Consider the following 18,323-nt stretch of genomic DNA (forward strand, 5'->3'; position numbering starts at 1 on the left):
AGCGTTAGCTACCGATATATTTGAGGGCCATGTTGACGTGCACGGGAATGTGGGTGCTGCCAGTGTGAACGCAGTAAAAGATGTAGCCATGCCCGGTTTTATCGCGTATTGGTACGATACCTTCTACTCGAACGGCAACCCTGGTATACCAATGCCAATGATTGGCATCTTGAACGAAGCCAAACTGGGTTTCCTTCTTGTTGCCGCTGCGCTGATTTCCTGTTTTTTGTTTTTCGTGCTGGCTGACATCAAGCACAGAAAACCAAAATCAAGATCACCGGATGTGGCCTCTGATATGTTCATGTTCCTCTTAGCCTCCTTCTTATCCTCATCATCGCCCACACCTCGCGTAAGAAGAGGGTTTGCGTCCGGCGTTGTTTGTGGTTTCTGGCTCCTGGGAATCCTTCCGTTTTCGAACTACTTCCGAAGCGAGCTCACTTCAAGGTTGGCCCTCCGCGCTTTCCCGGAAGCCCTTGACACGCTAGAAAAGCTGGTGGTTGCCCTTGACCAAAAGCGTGTGGCTCCGTGCGTAGTAAAAGGAACGTTTCAGCATAGTAATTTGAAAAGCAGTGTACATGACAATGTCATTATGAGCAAGTTGAGCGTTTCATTTAAAGAGAACAGCGTCAAGGAAAACCTGACGACTGAAACGTATCCGGCGTGCCTGATCTGTGCTCAGCGAAACGACCGCATCTGTCATGTGTTCTCTCTGCCACCGCGGCTTCTTATTAAGGAGAAGAGAGGGCTCGTGGAATCTAGAGATGCGATAAGCAGCCTTTTGTTTAGCATAGCTGTGCGCAAGAATTATCCACATTTGGAAGCATTAACCGAGTTCATCAGCAGAGTTATAGAAGGCGCTCTTTTCCGTCCTTCTAGAGATTTCGAGGAATACGATATGTCACCACAAAATCACACTCAAAACATTATTGAATTGCAGCCGCTTCAAATAGCGGACCTAGCCTCTTTCTTTGGCATGTTCATGGCGTTTTTGGCTATCGCCTCTGTGGTTTTTGCTATGGAGTGTTTAAGTATAGCCTTCAAAGAAAGATGAAACTTAGTTCTTAGCAGTTGTCTCCAACGTATGATGCTGGCATGGTGGAATACTAGCATCGTCCTAATATCGTGCACCGCAGATGAGGTGGAGCGTGTGGCGTTTCTTAGCTTTGCACTCTGCTTATCACAATGGCTATTTGGAGGCATTTTTTGAGAAAGATTTAATTTTACATTGTTTCAGCTACATGGTTAAAGATTGCACTTTGTTAGTTTTTCCTAATACCATTCGAACAAAACTACTTCCAAAGAGGACACGCTAAGTGAATACACAGTCCAAGTGGCCGTAATGAAAGAGTTTCTTTCCTTCTCTTAAACAAGTATTTACGTGTTGGATACTGAGAATTTTTAACAAGTACAATATCGGAAGCTTCTTCCTAATCATAATAAAAATTACGTAACATTCGGATTATGTTTTTCCTCACCTCTGGACCGAACCCTGGAGGCCCATGAAATTTATTGAAATTAAACATTTGACAGCGTCTGAGTTACTCAAAGGAAAATTGGAAGGATAACTTTCACAGCCAAGGCGAGATCAGCGTGTTTTAGGAAATAAACTCCAGCTGTTATTGTTGCGGAAGTAAGAAAGATGGAACTCGCCGGACGTGTAAACCGAAGAACGTTAAGTAGAGTGGGTTACGGCGTCGCTGTCTCCTCTATGGAAAGAAAATCTGAACTATAATATCGGAGAGGCAAGTACAGAAACAAGATTTAAAGACAGGTTTCGATTGAAGCTGCCATGGCCGACGCATTTTGGGCTGAACGACGTCACTCGGAGAGGCGTCGACCTTAATGTGAAGGCATAATCACTGATAATGATATTTTTTGTCCACAAGGAAATTCCTATTGTAAATATCGATAGGATATGATCGTGATTTAGAGTTTCCGCCCTCTCTAGAAAGCATGGCTACGGGGTATGAGCTTGAGGTGCTGGCGAGATGAAATGAAAGACACGTATAGCGGCAGGCAGTACTGCAACAAGGTTATCTCTACGAGAGACAGAGGCCGCTTTAAGCTCACAAGTTCACAAGAACGGAACCAAGTGTATTCCGTGCGACTCCATTTGAGTAGAAATCACGCCAGACGTGTCATCGGATAAATATTATACCAATATGCCAAAAGCCCAACAAGCGTTTAAATAAGCATCTTGCACCTGCATTCTCTACTTAAAAATCGAATAAATCCTCAGGCATCAAAGGCGCCGTGAAAGAGACCCAGTCGAAGCCTATCCTATGCTTACACCAACCAGCCACGTTTTCCATTTGCGAGAAAACATTCGTTGATCATTGATTTGTTTTTAACTTCTTTTCTTCCATTTTTTATTCTGTTTTTAACTCCCGGCTTTGTTACTGAATGTGCTATTGTTCGTTTCTGCATGTTTTGCAGGTCACGTAAGTGACTAAACTCGAGTCTTAACTCAGCGCATCGTGCATCTCGCTGTTATCCTTTGTCCTGTCTTAAGCGTTGTATTTTGTCTCCAGAGAACAGCCTGACCCTGATCATGACTGGGGGTTTCGAGCGTGTGAGGTTGGGCTGTCTTTCCGTCATGTAGGCTGCTGTACAAGTCTATTGTTTCAAAGGCCTATGGTGCATTTATTCCTTACACGATACAACGCCAGAGGTACTATCACGGTGGCCTTCACGTTTTCTGGTTATGAAAGGCTACCAATCCAATCCAGTGGATGGCTCGTTGCCTTGTTTTCGCGAAAGGGGACTGTCTCTGGAAGAAGCGACAGCGCATGCGAGTCTTCAGAGGAACACAGTCGATTAAAAGCGGGCGTCGTTGAGAGAACTGACGAGAGGCTGCACCAAGCCCTGTTCTAAACAGATGTGAACAAAATATACAACTTCACTCAGTTATTATTAGCACACTGCACCTAAATCGGGACGCGAGGAAAGAACGAAACAACCCGATGTGCCTTTGCCAAATGTCTCACGCTGACGTTTACAATAAAAAAATGATGCGCTTAATCTCCTCAGTGTTGAGATCATGACGACGAAAGAACATGTGATGAGAGTACTAGCAGCGTCCTGCGAACGCTAGGTAATGCGCAGTGTGTTTCACCTGAGGCTTTACACATTTTTTCTTAAATAGGCGTTTTGACTTAGAAGAGCGTTATTTCAGCATAGCATTGTCAAGAGTGTAGTATACAAGAACACAGCTAAAGTGTGGTAACTGGCTGGCTGGTTAACTAATGTTGAATAGTTAACTTTCTAACTGTTACAATTAGGATCCTTGATAACTGAGGGGCGTGTAGTCCTCCGTAAGTAATTTCCATGACAGTTTTTAGGATTTCAAAACGTGGTTGCCCTCGGCGCTGGGGAAAACAAATTTTGGCTATCTCGACGAGTGACTGCATTGGAGAGGCTGCTTTGCCTGCAAGCTTCTCGAAAGCATGTAGTTTGGCGCGATGTAGGCAAACTTTGTTGCGCCACGGCGCCGAGGCTAACCACGTTTTGAAATCCTAAAAACTGTCAATGGATGTTACTTACGGAGGACTACACGCCCCTCAGTTATCAAGGAGCATAATTGTAATAGTTAAAAGTTAACTATTCAATATCAGTTAACCACCTTACTAGTTAGCACTTTCAGTTGTATTCTGATGCATTATATCGCTGACAATGCTATGCAGAAAAACGCGTTCTTCTAACTCAGAGTGCGAATTTTCAAAAATTGTATGAAGTCTTAGGTGAAGCACCGTTTATAAACTCACGACCGTCTAGAAACGTATCAGTCAGCACCGCATCACCTTGCTTCCGCGCGGCAGTCGCGAACGTTTGTACCTATTAGGCAGGTAACTGCATTGCTTCGCACTGGAATGTTAAAGAAAGACCAAAAAATCCCGTCTTAAATTATAGGGTGAAATGAACTGGGGGTCATACCTTATGTGATAAGTGCGGTACAGAGCCAGATGTCCACAAGCGAGGAACTGGGCTTTGGTTTCACAACACCGCTGAAGCTCAGTCGATAATACGGTACGATCCACAAGTGAATTATGAATGTATAGTGCCCCGATCCTGATCCTATGATTTGTTTGCCACGGAAATCTGCTTTTGGGAATTGAATAATTCTGTGCTGTTGTACACCGGCTGGGTTTTCGTGCCGGAAAGTGTGTATTTCGTGCACAGTTTGCTGTGTAAACACAGTCTTGCATGAACACAGAACCGGGCAGTCGAATTCCGGACATCATTACGTGTTGTTTCATTGCCGCGATCACAACGGTGGAGCTTGATATAACATTATTTTGTTTTGCCGCTCTGACCAATCTACTAGAACGTAATCCAGTCATATTTTATAGTTTATAGAAGGTCCATGAGATTATCCGACCCTCCATAGAGTTGTTCGAAAACCAATTCGCTTTCTTAAGCCACAAATGAAAGTTAAGAACTCGGCTTTTGTGTGACTGTGTTTCTCTTCTGTTGCGTCATATACCAATCTTTAATCCTTGTTTACTGACCGCTAAATGCGCAATATTCAACTTTCTTTAATTTTTTGGTTGTATGCCACGTGGTTGCTGTGTATGAAATGCGTTTCCTGCAATAAAGTTATTGTGAGTCAACGTTAGGTCTGTTGTCTTTTCGTGGTGTTTGCTCCAAATTAGTTATTACCGGCTTGCACAACTGTCCTCTCTACTCCACCATCTCTCCCGCTATATCCTAGAGACACCATGACAGGGATCCATTTTGTGTACAGAGTTAGAATAATTACGCCATGGAGTGCTTTTGGCACGTATCTTCACGCCATTAGCAGCAGATTACCAGTGTCGCTCAATTGGAGATCAATCGAGGGGGTCATTCCACGAGAGATGACACCACCCAGATATTTCACATTTTAATTTTCTCTATTATTTTATATATAATGCACACATTATACATTAGGCCACCAGGAAATATCGTTTTGGAAAATATTTCAGGAGATAAAAATTAGGAACGACGTCTTGGCGGAGGCAGCACTTTCACACACAGCGAAATTTTGCAAATTTGCTGTGAGGTAAAATTCGAGATATGGTTTGGTTTATGAGGTTTAACGTCCCAAAGTGACTCAGGCTATTAGAGACGCCGTATTGAGGGGCTCCGGAAATTTCGACCACCTGGAGGTTCTTTAAAATGCACTGACATCCCACAGTACACGGGCCACTAGAATTTTGTCTCCATCGAAATTCGACTACCTTCGCGCATATGAAAGTCATGATAGATACATTTTGCGTGCTAAAAGCGCAGTTGAGAAAAGCTATGTAAAGCTTATTCCCGCCGCGGTGGAGAAGTTGCTTACTAGAAAGAATTTAGAAAATGACGCTAGTCTTAAATGAAGCTCTTTTAAAGAATTTTTTTCTCTGCAAATATGTAGGACATCTTCAAAATTTTAAAGCAGATAAGTATTGAGATGCTAAAAAGCGCACAAACTTTCATTGTTGCATTTTATAGGAAAGTTGCAAAAGTAGTGCCCTAAATCTGGTATTTTTGATTATAGTAGTTTTTCAAAAACCGAAGAAAAGAACACCACCCGAATTTTTCTTAAAACTGATCAAACAAGTCTCTAAAAGGAGGTTAAAGATAACACTAAAGCACATGTTTCCTTATTATTTTCTTTCCAACAATGTTATCCAAGCCCAAACTTGTGGCTTCTTTAGCATCGGCAGGAGCGCCTAAATTAAAGTGCGGAAGCAGCAAATACGGCCTCCGCTGCTCTAAATTTCTCCCAATTCACCAGAGAGTCCTTTTAAATCAAGAGAGAACACAACCTAATTGCTTTTCATGTACAAACACCGATCTGCGACGTAAGCAGTATTCGGTGCCGCCGTTTTTGCCGAGTGCCTGTAACAATTGGGAGTGCGGTCCCTATGAATGCATGGAAAAAAAAAAGAAAACTCACAATGTGTTTTTCTTACGGCACATTGCTCCTGTGAGGCTATCTTTAATTAAAAACAGCTGACTGCATCCTAGAAAGGAAGGCAGAAGTGTACAACGTCATTTCAGAGCGAACTGTTTATTAAAACGTCACATTATGTGCTTGACAGAGACGTTTTACTGATCCATATTTTGTACTATAGGCCTTATCGTCCTTTAATAATCAAGGAGGACCTCATTTACTCATTCTGGAGTCTCTGTGATAGGCAAAAGCTTAAAAAAATTCTACATAAGTTGAATGAATGCGTCCTTAAGCACAGGTGTAACTAATCCAGCATATATCTAGCATAACCAATCAAAATAAATGGAGAGATTAAAAAAGAAACCAAAAGGTACTTTGAAATCAAGTGCCGCTACCCGCACTTCCCGATAGCGGCGCCACCGAATCCAGCTTACGACAAAGATGCCTGTTTGCCCCAAAAAAATTAGGTACGTACCCATTTCACGGAGGAGCCCTCAGTCCTGGATCTGGGGAGAATTTAGAGGAGCGTAGGGCGCATTTGCAGCTTCCGCTCCTTCATTTAAACGCCCCTGCCTATGCTCAAGAAGTAGAAGTTTGATCTTTGATAACATTTTTTTCGAAACAAAGTAACGTAACATCTTCTTTTGTATTCTTTTTCGCCTGCTTGTAGAGCCTTGTTTCGGGAGTTTTAGAAAAATTGGTATTGGGGTTGTTTTGCTTTTAAATACTACTACATTAAAAAATGACAGATTTAGGACCGCACCTCTTGGTATTGACATTATCTAGAAATGAAAGTCGAGGCACTCTTTAAGCAACTCGATGCTTATCTATTCGGCAAATTTGAAGGAGATGTGGTTTACACTTAGGGAGAAAAAATTCCGGAAAACAGCGTTCATGCAGACTTGTGGGGATTTCGAATTTTTTTCCTTTAAGTGACAATCTCTTCACAATGGTGGAAAAAGCCTTGTATATTCTTTCTACCCTGTACTTTTCACAGGCAAAATGTATCCATCATGGCTTTAATATCTCGTTTCTCGCGTCATCAAAAAGTTGAGAAAGTGTGCTGTGCATGAAGTGAAGCCACCGCCAAGACTTCGCTTAAAATTTCTTCTTCCTCAAATATTATCTTTTTCACAAAAAAAATTCATTGTTCTCCTTCTGGATAACCAGCGCACAATATATTAAACAATAAAGAATATTAGAATTTTCAAATAGTTGGCCAGTTTGATCTCTCATGGAACCACCCAAAGGTAGCCAGTACTAGTCTATGGGGAAGAAACTAGAGGCTAATGAAAAAAAGTTTCAAATCAACGATAGCTCTACCAGCTGTGGGACAGGAAATGACAGATGTTGCCGTAAGAAACAAGAAGAAAGCTGAGTGAGTCACGAACAGACGCGATCGAATGATAACATAATCCAGATCAAGAAGCAGAAATGGACATGGTCCGTGCATGTATTGCGAAGGGAAGATAATCGATGACCTCATAGTGCAAGGTGTTGGATCCCAAATGTAGACAAATTCAAGGAGGGGGGGGGGGGAGGATAATCGTATGGTGATTCAGCAAAGGAAGTTTGCGTTGATAACGAGACAGCTTGTTGCGCTGGAGAGGGAACTAAAGGTCATTGGACCCTTTTACTACTTTGCACGACGTTACGTGGGGGATGATGGCGCTGAAGATGATGACCACATTGTATGATCCGTGTTCAGTGATTAGGCTCCACTAGATTACCACTTCTGTTGGTTTGCCGGCTTCTCAATGTGAAAGCCCACTGACGTACCTCCTGCGTTCACTCCCTTCGGCTGCCGCAGCCACAGCGTATTGTATCTGTGCTGAGCACTGATAGTATGATAGGAACGAGGCTTTGCTATGTAGCACTCGGCAACACAGTGGATGGTACGGTTTAGTGTAGGGAAATGCGCAGCCGGAATTCATTGTAGCAACGGCAGCTTTTTTTCCCTCTCCTTCTTCCTCCGGATTCAGCGGGGATGAAAGCGTGCCTGAACTTCGAGAAGCAATTACGCAAGCCTATGTAATGAGCAGCCAGCATTATGAAGATCAGTGAGCCTACACAGAAGTATTTCTAACAATGTGAAACTAGTACCCGTGCCACATGACCTGGTTATGTGGCTGGTCCCTCAAGGGCTCATAAGTTAGACTAGCTTCTAAGGTGTTCTTGCAACACTAAGTTTCGTTCAAAGCTAGCGCGTTGTCGTGTCTGCCGTGTGCATTCACTATTCGAGTCCATCTATAGCACGTCAGCTGCGCGCTCCGTGCATGTGGAAGAACAGAGAGAGAGGACAACACAATTTTCTTTGTTGTTTCGTACTCTTTCCGTGTCCTTCCTAATAGCGCTACATCATATGTTGAAATAATACTGCTGAAACAATTTTTAGAAGACAATCACATGCGAAGTAGCATTGTTGCTCAAGCTTAATTTCCTACTTTCGCTAACGCTAGACTTCTAGCAGTGCAATTTCAGTGTTTAAAACAAGAGGAAGTTAAAATATATTGCCACCAGCGCAAAAGACGGCAGCGAAGATTGCGGAGGAAGAAGGGTGCGGCACGGGCTCTCTTCTCGGCTGTCTGCGTTTGTATCAGCTATGCAGCCTGGCCAATCCCCCGCCTTGGGTATTTCCTATTAAGCCTGAGGACATCATCATCATCATCTTGCTGAGCGCTGCGGTGCTTGAGTCTTCGGCCTTCTCTCTTGATCCTCCCGCAAGGCTACTTACTACGTGACATCTGTTGGAGGGCGCTGGGTGCAGCTTACACGTACCGGGCGTCCCCTACAAGCCGTCAAAGGTCGTTATGTTGTTACTGAGATCGGGACTTACCTGGAATGCAGCGATGCCACCCGGCGTCCCTGCTGACAGGGGCTGCGATGTCGCTGTCCGAGTCAAGCGTTCCAATAGAGTCGTCACGATACGGTTCTTTTCCAGGAAAACACTCAATAGTTCGCGCACAGAAATACCATCACCCTGGTCGACACTCATTGGCGAAAGAGGATCACGCACATCAGCGCCAGTCGCAGCACTCTCGTTGTCGCCATCAGCTGAGACTCCCCCGGTCGGAATTTCTTCTTTATTCATGGCGTCGTTCGCGTCTCACAGCTGTGCCGCTCAGTTCGCTAGGCCTAAAATCCAGCGTTCGGGTATCTTACTTCTGAGATGTTAACACTTTTGACACACACAGATCCTAACACTTAAAAAAATATAGAAGGGTTTTACTGACTTTCGCAGATTTAACGTTGGACAGAGAAAACGCGCGGTTGTCGCACAAAACTCACAGTAACGTCCGTTAAGAACGTACGTTGACGAGCCGCCTTCCCCCGAAACACACAAACACACATCGTCCTCTCTCCTCCAAGCCGTGCCTTAACAATCCCCTTCAGGCTCCCTAACGTAGGGGGCGCCAGCAAGCGGCTGGTGAGGAAAAGTCTAAAGATATTAAGTTATGGCGCCGTTGCAAGCCGTTACGTACCACCGCCAACACCATGCTACAAGCCACCACCACTAGGCGTTCGCGTTTCACCTTCCAGGCCGAACGTAGTGCAGCCCACAGGTCTTCGACGGAATCACGTCTGGTGAACCGCATGCCGCCGGCCGTTGTGCTACCATTGCGGCGAAGCTGGGCACATCTGTCGCCGCTGCCCGTTCGAAGAATTGGGTCTCCGAGGATACACTTTCGATGCACGCCGTCCGCTGCCTGGTCATAGGCCGCGGGAGATCGTGGGTTTCATTGCGCAGTCCGATCCCGGCCCAAACCGCTTTTCGCGATCCTCGTCGCTTCGCCGATACAGTTCTCCTGGGCAGTGGAATAAATCGCCAAGTCCGCATAGGTGAAATTAGACGACGCAGCTTCTGGAGGATCGGCTGCTTTACGACGCAAACTCAGATCCTCCAACGCCGCAAGACATTTCTCCCCTCCTGCCGCGCCACACGGAGCTCCAGAGCCTCAGCAACCGGTCGACTAGTCACCACGACGACTCGACGATCCTCGCCGTCACCCCGACGCCAATCGACAACGCAGTGGCCCCCCTTCAACACACCAAAGCCGTGACTGAACACCTCGATATTGTCGAGGCACGACACCACCCACTGTGGACCTACAGATTTCAGTCGATGCAAACGACGTTAACGCCCTTGTAGATACTAGCGCCGACTATTCCATGCTTAGTTCCCAATTTGCCGCGGTGCTCAAGAAGGTGACCACCAGTTGGAACGGCCCGCAGATACGTACAGCCCAGTGCTCCCGTGATATCATCCTCGGTACGGACTTCTTAACGGAACACGGCGCAGTCATCTACCTGCAGGCGAAGTCTGTCAAGTTTTCATTGAGAATGCCCTCCGAACCAATAGCACACTACCAGCCGCCCTACAAATTCTCGACGAGCACTTGAGCGTGCCGGCACGTTCTAGTGTCATGGTGACCGTTGGTACAGTGACACTCCAAGAAACAAAAGGTGTCGTCGAGAGCAAGCAGGTGTTGCTTCTGGAAAGAGGCAGTGCTGTTACCCGAGCAGTTATTATCCTCACCGATGGGAAGTTTATATCTTGTTTACCAACTTCAGCAATGAACACCGGCACCTGAATAAGGGGAAAACTGTAGCGTACCTTGAAGCCATCAACGAAACTAAGTGCGCATTCGCCGACCGTAACTACCTGAACTACGATGTGAATCCGGACCTGCCTCACCACCATCAAGAACAACTCCGGACTCTGCTCAACCGCTACCGAAGCTCCTTTCCGTCGTCGACACGCGTCGGACACGCACATCTTTTAAAGCTCCGCATTATTACAGATGACACTGTCTGTCCCCTTCCTCAGTCACCCTATCACTTTTCTCATAAGCAGCGGACCGCTATCAGGGCTCAAGTTCAAGAAACGCTGAATACCGACGTCAGCCGCCCATCTCGGAGCCCGTGGGCAGCCCCTGTGGTCCTTGTAAACAGAAAACGTGGCCATTGCGGTTTTGCGTCGACTACCGTCCCTGACCAACGTGACGAGAAAAGATGTTTACCGTCTGCCAAGAATCGACGACGCATTGGATGGCCTCTGCGATATCAAATATTTCCCTTCTATAGAGATGAAGTCGAGGTACTGGCAAATCTAGGGTGGCAAGAGGGACCCCGAGAAGACGGCTTTCATCAAACCAAACGGATTATACGAGTTCCAGGTCATGCTTTTCGGTTTTTGCTCCGTACCAGCCACTTTTCAAAGACTCATGGACACAGTTCTTGCCGATCTGAAGCGGCACACCTGTCGTGGGCACCTGGACGACGTGATTGTCTTCGCCCCAAATTTCATCAAGCACCTTCCTCGCCTCGACGCGGTACTGCAGGCTATGAAGTCCTGTGGCCTTGCACTTAAAGTCCAGAAATGTCGTTATGCTTACGAGTACCTGAAGTTCGTAGGCCACGTAGTCAACCGAGATGGTGTACTTCCGGATACAGAGAAAACCGTTGCCATTGCGAATTTCCTGGCGCCACGTGACCTGAAAGAAATTCACCGCATCCTAGGCTTATGTGCATATTACGGCCGGTTCGTCAAAGACTTATCGAAAATTGCCGCACCCCTTACTTGCTTGACCAAAGATGATGTGCCGTTCACCTGGAGCGCCCCGCAGGAGCAGGCTTTTAGGAACTCCCAAGACACCTTCAGACACTACCCGTACTGTCGCTTTTTGACGAAAATGCCGATACAGAGGTGCACACCGATGCGAGCAATGTTACTTTGGACGTTATTCTGGTGCAGGTGCAGCATGGCCGAGAACGTGCCTTAGCCTACGCAAGTCGGACTTTGTCCAATACGGAAGCCCACTACTCTGCCACCGAAAAAGTGTGCCTCGCCATCGTATGGGCCATTTCAAAGTTTCGTGCGTACCTCTACGGGAGACCTATAGAAGTCGTCACCGACCATCACACCCTTTGTTGGCAAGCCAGCCTCCGGGATCCCTCAGCGCGCCTCGCAAGATATAGCCTCCGCCTTAAGGAATATGATGTTACTGTAACGTGCAAGTCCGACCGTAAACATTTAGACGGCGACTGCCTTTCCTGTGCTCCCGTTCACCCAGCTCCGGCGGCCCATGCTGTCGAGGACGCCTTTGTGAATGCCCTCAGCCCCACTGACTTCGCCGACCAAAAGCGCACTAACACGGATAGCCGAGCTGTACTCGACGTCATTGAAGGCACACGCGTCACGCTCCCTAAGGCCTTAAGCCGCGCTTTTTCTTTTCTCTGACTCCGCGACGGCGTTCTTATCAAGAAGAATTTTACCCTGAACAGTCGCCAGTAATCACTTGTGCCAACAAGCCTACGCGGCGAAATTTTGTACGCCTGCCACGACGAACCCTCTTCCAGCCACCTCGGTGCCACTCGAACCCTCGCCAGAATTACGGAAAGGTACTTCTGGCCTGTTTTATCCGCCGCCGTGATGCATTATGTACCAACTTGCCGGGACTGCAAGCGACGCAAGGTTCCACCTCTCAAGTCTGCTGGTTTTCACAAGACCACTCAACCCTCGCACAGTTCATTCCAACAAATTGGTATGGACTTCCTTTGACCGTTCCTTACGTACAGCTCTGGAAACAGTAATTATAGTAGCCACTGACTACCTGACGCGCTACGACGCAGTGGACTGAACGAAAAACTCCTCCGCCGTTTTTTCAGTGCCTATAGAGTCATTCGTCGTGTTGGCGAGTTCAACTACGTGGTTGTCTCTCACGAGACGCCCGAATCCCAACGACGCAAGTGCTCCGAGGTGATTCACGTGGTCCACCTCAATACTTACCAGGCTAGAACGGACTGACCTTTGTGTCGCGTGTGTCGCGTGGGTCGATGCTGCCCGAAATGGTGGGGGGGGAAGGTAGGGCTGATGCCACCAGCGCAAAAGACGGCAACGAAGATTCCGGAGGAAGAAGAAGTGTGGGGCTCGTGCTCTCTCTCCTTGGCGGTTCTTGTTCACCGCTGCGGTGCTTGAGTCTCCGCGTTTCGTGCCTGATCCGCCCGCAAGGCTTCTTACGACCTGAGAACATTCATGATCGCGTTAAACAAAAAACTCCTGAAAAATATTCTTGAAGAAAATAAAATATCTATTCTCATTCAAAGCAGGATGTAAAGCTCAGCAGTAAAAGGGTTATTCTGATATAGTATATAGCTGTAATCAGGGCACTGAAAATACTGGAGAACAAGGGCGTTTGTATTTTTCCACCAGTTCCAAGATAACCGCATGCAAGGGCAACAATTCTGACGTCATATTACTGTGCTTGAGTTTGTGCTTATTTCAACCTATTGCAACTCAGCCGTTAATAGCAAGCAAGATATACGCTCAGGAATCTACAAGTACGTTAACCTAAGACGCGGACCAAGTTAGAGAACGGGATGATGAAAATATAAGTGCGTGAACGAAAGTAAAAATCATCGGTTCCTTTCATTTACACACTTCTATTCACGTGAGGTATTAATAAACGAGCAGAGCAACAAGCATTGCTCATACATTCACTGGCTTTCTCTCTTAAAGCTGGAAATCGCCAAAGTTCCCAGTACACAAGAACGAGTCCGGATGCCAGCGCAATTGCATGTGCCCAAGATATATAAAGGCGTCGTTTCCTTTTTCTTTCCTCAAGGTAGCACGAAAACCCAGTTTCCGTGGGTACAAGAGAAGCGCGTTAGATAGCACGTGAGTGGCTGTCACCCATACTTCGCGCACTTTTACGTGGGAAGCTCCCAGACACCCTTAGAGCGTGTGGGGGTAGCGGTCTCGGACTCAAAGGAGATGCCCTCGACTCAGCGTGGCAAACTCAGCGGAGACCAGCTACCAAGTGACAAGAGGTTTTTGGGCGTTCGGTGCCCAGCTTTCGCTGGTCGCAAGCCAGAGAATGGGTCGGAGCCAAATGTTCACAAACAAAACAAAGTTTATACAGCCACGAGACGATACAGAGGATTTCACAATCACTAGTACAGACACATACAAAGTGATTAAAAGAACAATACAACTCGTGCAAAGTTAAACTCGAGAGAGAATACAATACTAGGGCAATATTGCACCTAACGTGCACTAACACAAGAGAGAGGTAAAGAAACAAAACACAATTTTGTTCACCGGGCACTGCGGCAGTCCGACGACCAGAGTTCCACGACGATGCCGTCCCGCAGACTGGCGACCGTTGCCTCGTGGGCCGAAGCTGGCCGAGTGGTGTTTCCCCGGGGGTCGAACGGGCGCGCTTCGACGAAGCTTAAACGGCGGTCCGGACTGACTGATAGCGGTCAACGCCTTCTTTTATAGGCCCGCTTCCACGTCTGTTTGTTCTACGCGCCAGAGTGGGCGCGCACATACACGCAGCATTGGCAGTGCTGTCTCCCTTCCGTCTTCTCACTGGCCGCGCGTCCCCATTGGTCAGAGGTCGGGGGTTGCATCTCGAAGTTTCGAGCGTATTCTGGCGTGGCGCCATCGTGGCGGCGTCGCCGACGTCCGAGTGCAGAGGAGGGGGACATGTCTTAGCGCACGCAAGGCTTCCCCCTTTTCCCCCGGTTAACAGTAGAACCGACTGGCATGTTCGAGAGAAATCGGCGTGGATGACTAATTCCTTCGGCGCACGCCGTGGCGGTGAGCGGTGGTGGATGGGAGAGAGAGGCACGCATTCGGCGGGGGCTTTCCCTCTCTCCCGTTGGGCTCGCGCCGGCGAGACGCCGTGCGCGCGGCGGTTTTTCTTTGTTTGTTTCTAAAATGCGCCGAATTTTGTGAGAGTGGCGTACGCGCAAAACGCACGTACAGCATGGGGCACAAAAACAAACCTTTCGGAAAGGTCTGCGGAGAAGGAGCTAAGTTTTTAGCCTCTTAACTCCAGTCATGGAAGCACATCGCGAGAGTTTTTTGTGAAGCAGTGCTTAGAATGCACAAGGGAGTCAATGAGCCGCAGGGTCACTGGAAAGAAAACTGTATAAGCGATGTGTCGTGCTCGTATTCTCCTATGTGACAGAAGCTTGCATGCTAACAAGGAGAATCAACGAGATTTAAGGAATGCAATCTATAATTCTATGTCGAAGATTTACAGACAGGCACTACACGAAGGACCACGTATTGCGATTTCAATATTTTTCAAGGGTATATACTATATGAATATGAATAGGAATGTGAATTAATATTAGATAGAAAAAAAGAGGATGGGCTAAAAATGGATTTCAAACTTATTGTATTAAATGCATATAAATTTCGCATTTTTTGTCCCTATGGTTAAACTGCAATACGAGTGCTTTCTAAGTATACTTGGAATAATATTTTGAACGTTCTTAAAAATACGTGACAACTACATTTTTTCCTTCTTATCATATTTATGACGCATTAAAAGTATACTAAAAATAGACATTAAATCCATTTGAAATGGACTAAACATACCGCCGTGGTGGCTCAGTGGTTATGGTGCTCGACTGCTGACCGGAAAGACGCGGGTTCGATCCCGGCTGTGGTGGTTGAACTGCAATACGAATGCTAAGTATACTGGGAATAATATTTTGAACGTTCTTAAAATACATGAAAAGTTCATTTTTGCCCGCTTAGCATATCTATAATGCATTAAAAGTAGACTAAAAATAGACATTAAATACATTTGAAATGGACTAAAAACACCGCCGCGGTGGCTCAGTAGTTATGGTGCTCGACTGCTGACCCGAAAAACGCGGGTTCGATCCCTGCCGCGGTGGTTGAATTTCTACGGAGACGAAATTCTGGAGGCCCGTGTACTGTGGGATTTAAGGGCACGTTCAAGAACCCCAGGTGGTCGAAATTTTCGGAGCCCTTCACTACGGCTTCTATCATAGCCTCAGTCGCTTTGGGACGTTAGACCCCATAAACCAAACCAAACAAAATGGACTAAAAACGCATTTAATACATTAAATGTATATTAACTTCAGCTTAAGAAAAATACTCCTGTCGGCTTCACAGAAGGAGACGAGATGATGCTTCAACTCCGGAACAAATTCTACACGCATAATTATCATCAATCCAGAGGTGTATGGGATTATGAAGTCATATGACGGAACGGGTACGGCAAAGATACGTACACACAGCCAGTCAGGAGGAAAGTGCCGCAGAAAACGAGTGCTCCGACACGTACCATGCTTGGCTTGCCTTATATATACCCACCGAGAGCGGCGCACTATCTTGCCCGGTGAGGCTTTTTTTGGGCAAAGACTGTGGGCCCGCAACTTATCTCAGAAGTGCCGGAATGGTCGAGTTTGAATCTGGGGGCGATCTAGAACCGAACTGCTCGTTGAAACTTGCGTCAGGCGTAGGTCAGTAGTCGAACCGTCAACCAACAGTTACACGGGCGTCTAAGGGAGCCGGTCGGCCTTGCAGTCGGGCTCCTTTTCGCTGGCATATTCGGGCCCGGAAGTACCCGAGGCGCCTTTGCCGGCATAATGCTATCACGTTCTCCGCACGTAGTGTAAATAAGTGGTGATTACCTTCCTGCTAGAAGTTACAATAAACGAAAGGACGACAGGAAAGGGAGTTTTCACTGTTCCCTGAAACGTCATTTCGAGGTCTAGATTGCTCCACAGTAGCTTGGAGTGTAATGCAAATATGTTTACGCGGACTGCCAATTTGTTAGAATTTAAGTATACTTTTGACGAATTAATTGCGTATTTATTAAATTATACTTCAAATACAATGCTAACACCAAGATTTCCCGAAATTCGATTTCGAGCATTAGATTGTTCAACGGCAGCTTGAAGTGTGCTGCAAATATGCTAATGTGGGGACTGCCAATGTGCTAGAATTTAAGTATTCCTTGGACGAATTAATTGCGTATTTACAGAAGTACACTTCAAATACATTGACAACACGCAAATGCAATTTCCCGAAACGCGATTTCGAGCACTGGACTGTTTAACGGCAGCTAAAGTGGGCTGCAGATACGTTTAAAAATACTGCCCATTTGTTAGAATTGAAGTAAACTTCGGATGAATTATTTTAATTTTTAAGAAAGTACACTTTTAATACATTAACAAGATGCTTAAACTGGATATGTATTATTTCACGTATTTGAAAAGTGCTGGAAGTATTTTTTAAGTGAGGTATTATTGGCATATTTTAAGAATGTATTTCGAATACCTACCATGAAATTTCAAAAACGCATTTCCTACATATCTTTAGTGCATTCATGAACACAAAATATGTTTAAAATGGAATTTAAATAGCACAGCCTATATTCCAAACCTATTAGTTTTCACTAAGGGTAGTAATGGAGTTTCAGTTCAGGGTGCAAAGACTCATTTACCGAAAATGTTAATCAACCTTGCTTTTGTTTGATCTCCAGGAGTTAATACGTTTGTGTTTTTTGGTTTTCTTTTTGTTCCCACCTCTGTTTTCTTGATCGCGTTTCATTCGTTGCTGATAGTACATGCTTCATGAACAACTTTTGGGTCAAGTGGCACCTTTTTGCACATTTCAGGCAGTATGGTCCGCTGCAGCGGTCAATTCTGCTTCGCTCTTGCAGTTTGACGATGAGCTTGCGTTCTCATTGCATTTTCAAAACCACTGCATGGCCGTGATATACAACCTGCGGCAAACGTTGAAGGGCACTTATTTCGACATTATTTTGTGACTGTCAACAGCACACCAGTCTGACAGCCCAGATGGAATGCTCGTTGTCTGTGTCCCCTGTAGCGAAGATTCAGATTTTAATGTCTTTGAACATGTAATAAACTTCCCACATTGACGAAGCACTCTGGCTTACGCCTAGAGCCCTTCAATCAACCGGCCTGCCGAAAATCTTTGTGCTTTTGTGTTGTTGTGCTGTTGTGTTGCTTTTCCGCATTCAGTGACTTCATGCTGAACACAGCACAAGAGCCGTCACTGTGCAATGTTGAACAAAACGTCTTTCATCGCGTCTGCGTCGGTACGATGTATCTTCTATAATGTCCTTCGGAAGGCAGACGTTGGATGCTAAGCCTAATAGATGAATAAACTTAGACTAACTCGAAGTATCAGCGACCTTTAGTTCACGAGGCTTGTTACTGTGATCTACACAAATTTTTTCGCCTCAGATAAGAAAGCATCTTCCTCCGGTCTTCTTTTGCTGTGCGGACCGTGCACAGGCACTACCATCTATTTCAGACAACCTTAATTCTTTCCTGGAGACCCTCCATTTTTGTGGAAAGCTAGCGTAGATTAAGCTGAAAGAAAGCAGCCTCGAATTGACTCTGTGTTTTCTAGTTCTCTGAACCACAGGGTCGTATCAACTTCCGTAACCAGTTCGAACGGTTTGTGTCGCTGGCCACCCTGTGAGATCAAGCGATTCGAAAACCTTGGTTGGTGTGAGTTTCAATTAATTTGACGCTACTCGTTCCCAACAGTTGCGAAATTGCTGAGGGAACTAACGGGCCCTTCTAATCCAACCAGTAG

The 18,323-nt window shown here is 46.0% G+C and overlaps 1 pseudogene; it reads left to right on the forward strand.

The window, feature by feature from the left end:
- The window catches only part of LOC149328311 (uncharacterized), an 89,945-nt pseudogene that overhangs the window by 60,624 nt on the left and 10,998 nt on the right, over positions 1-18,323 (forward strand).

Source organism: Amblyomma mixtum, chromosome 9, assembly GCF_055824585.1.
Source record: "Amblyomma mixtum isolate Tamu chromosome 9, ASM5582458v1, whole genome shotgun sequence".
Taxonomy (NCBI): Eukaryota; Metazoa; Arthropoda; class Arachnida; order Ixodida; family Ixodidae; genus Amblyomma; species Amblyomma mixtum.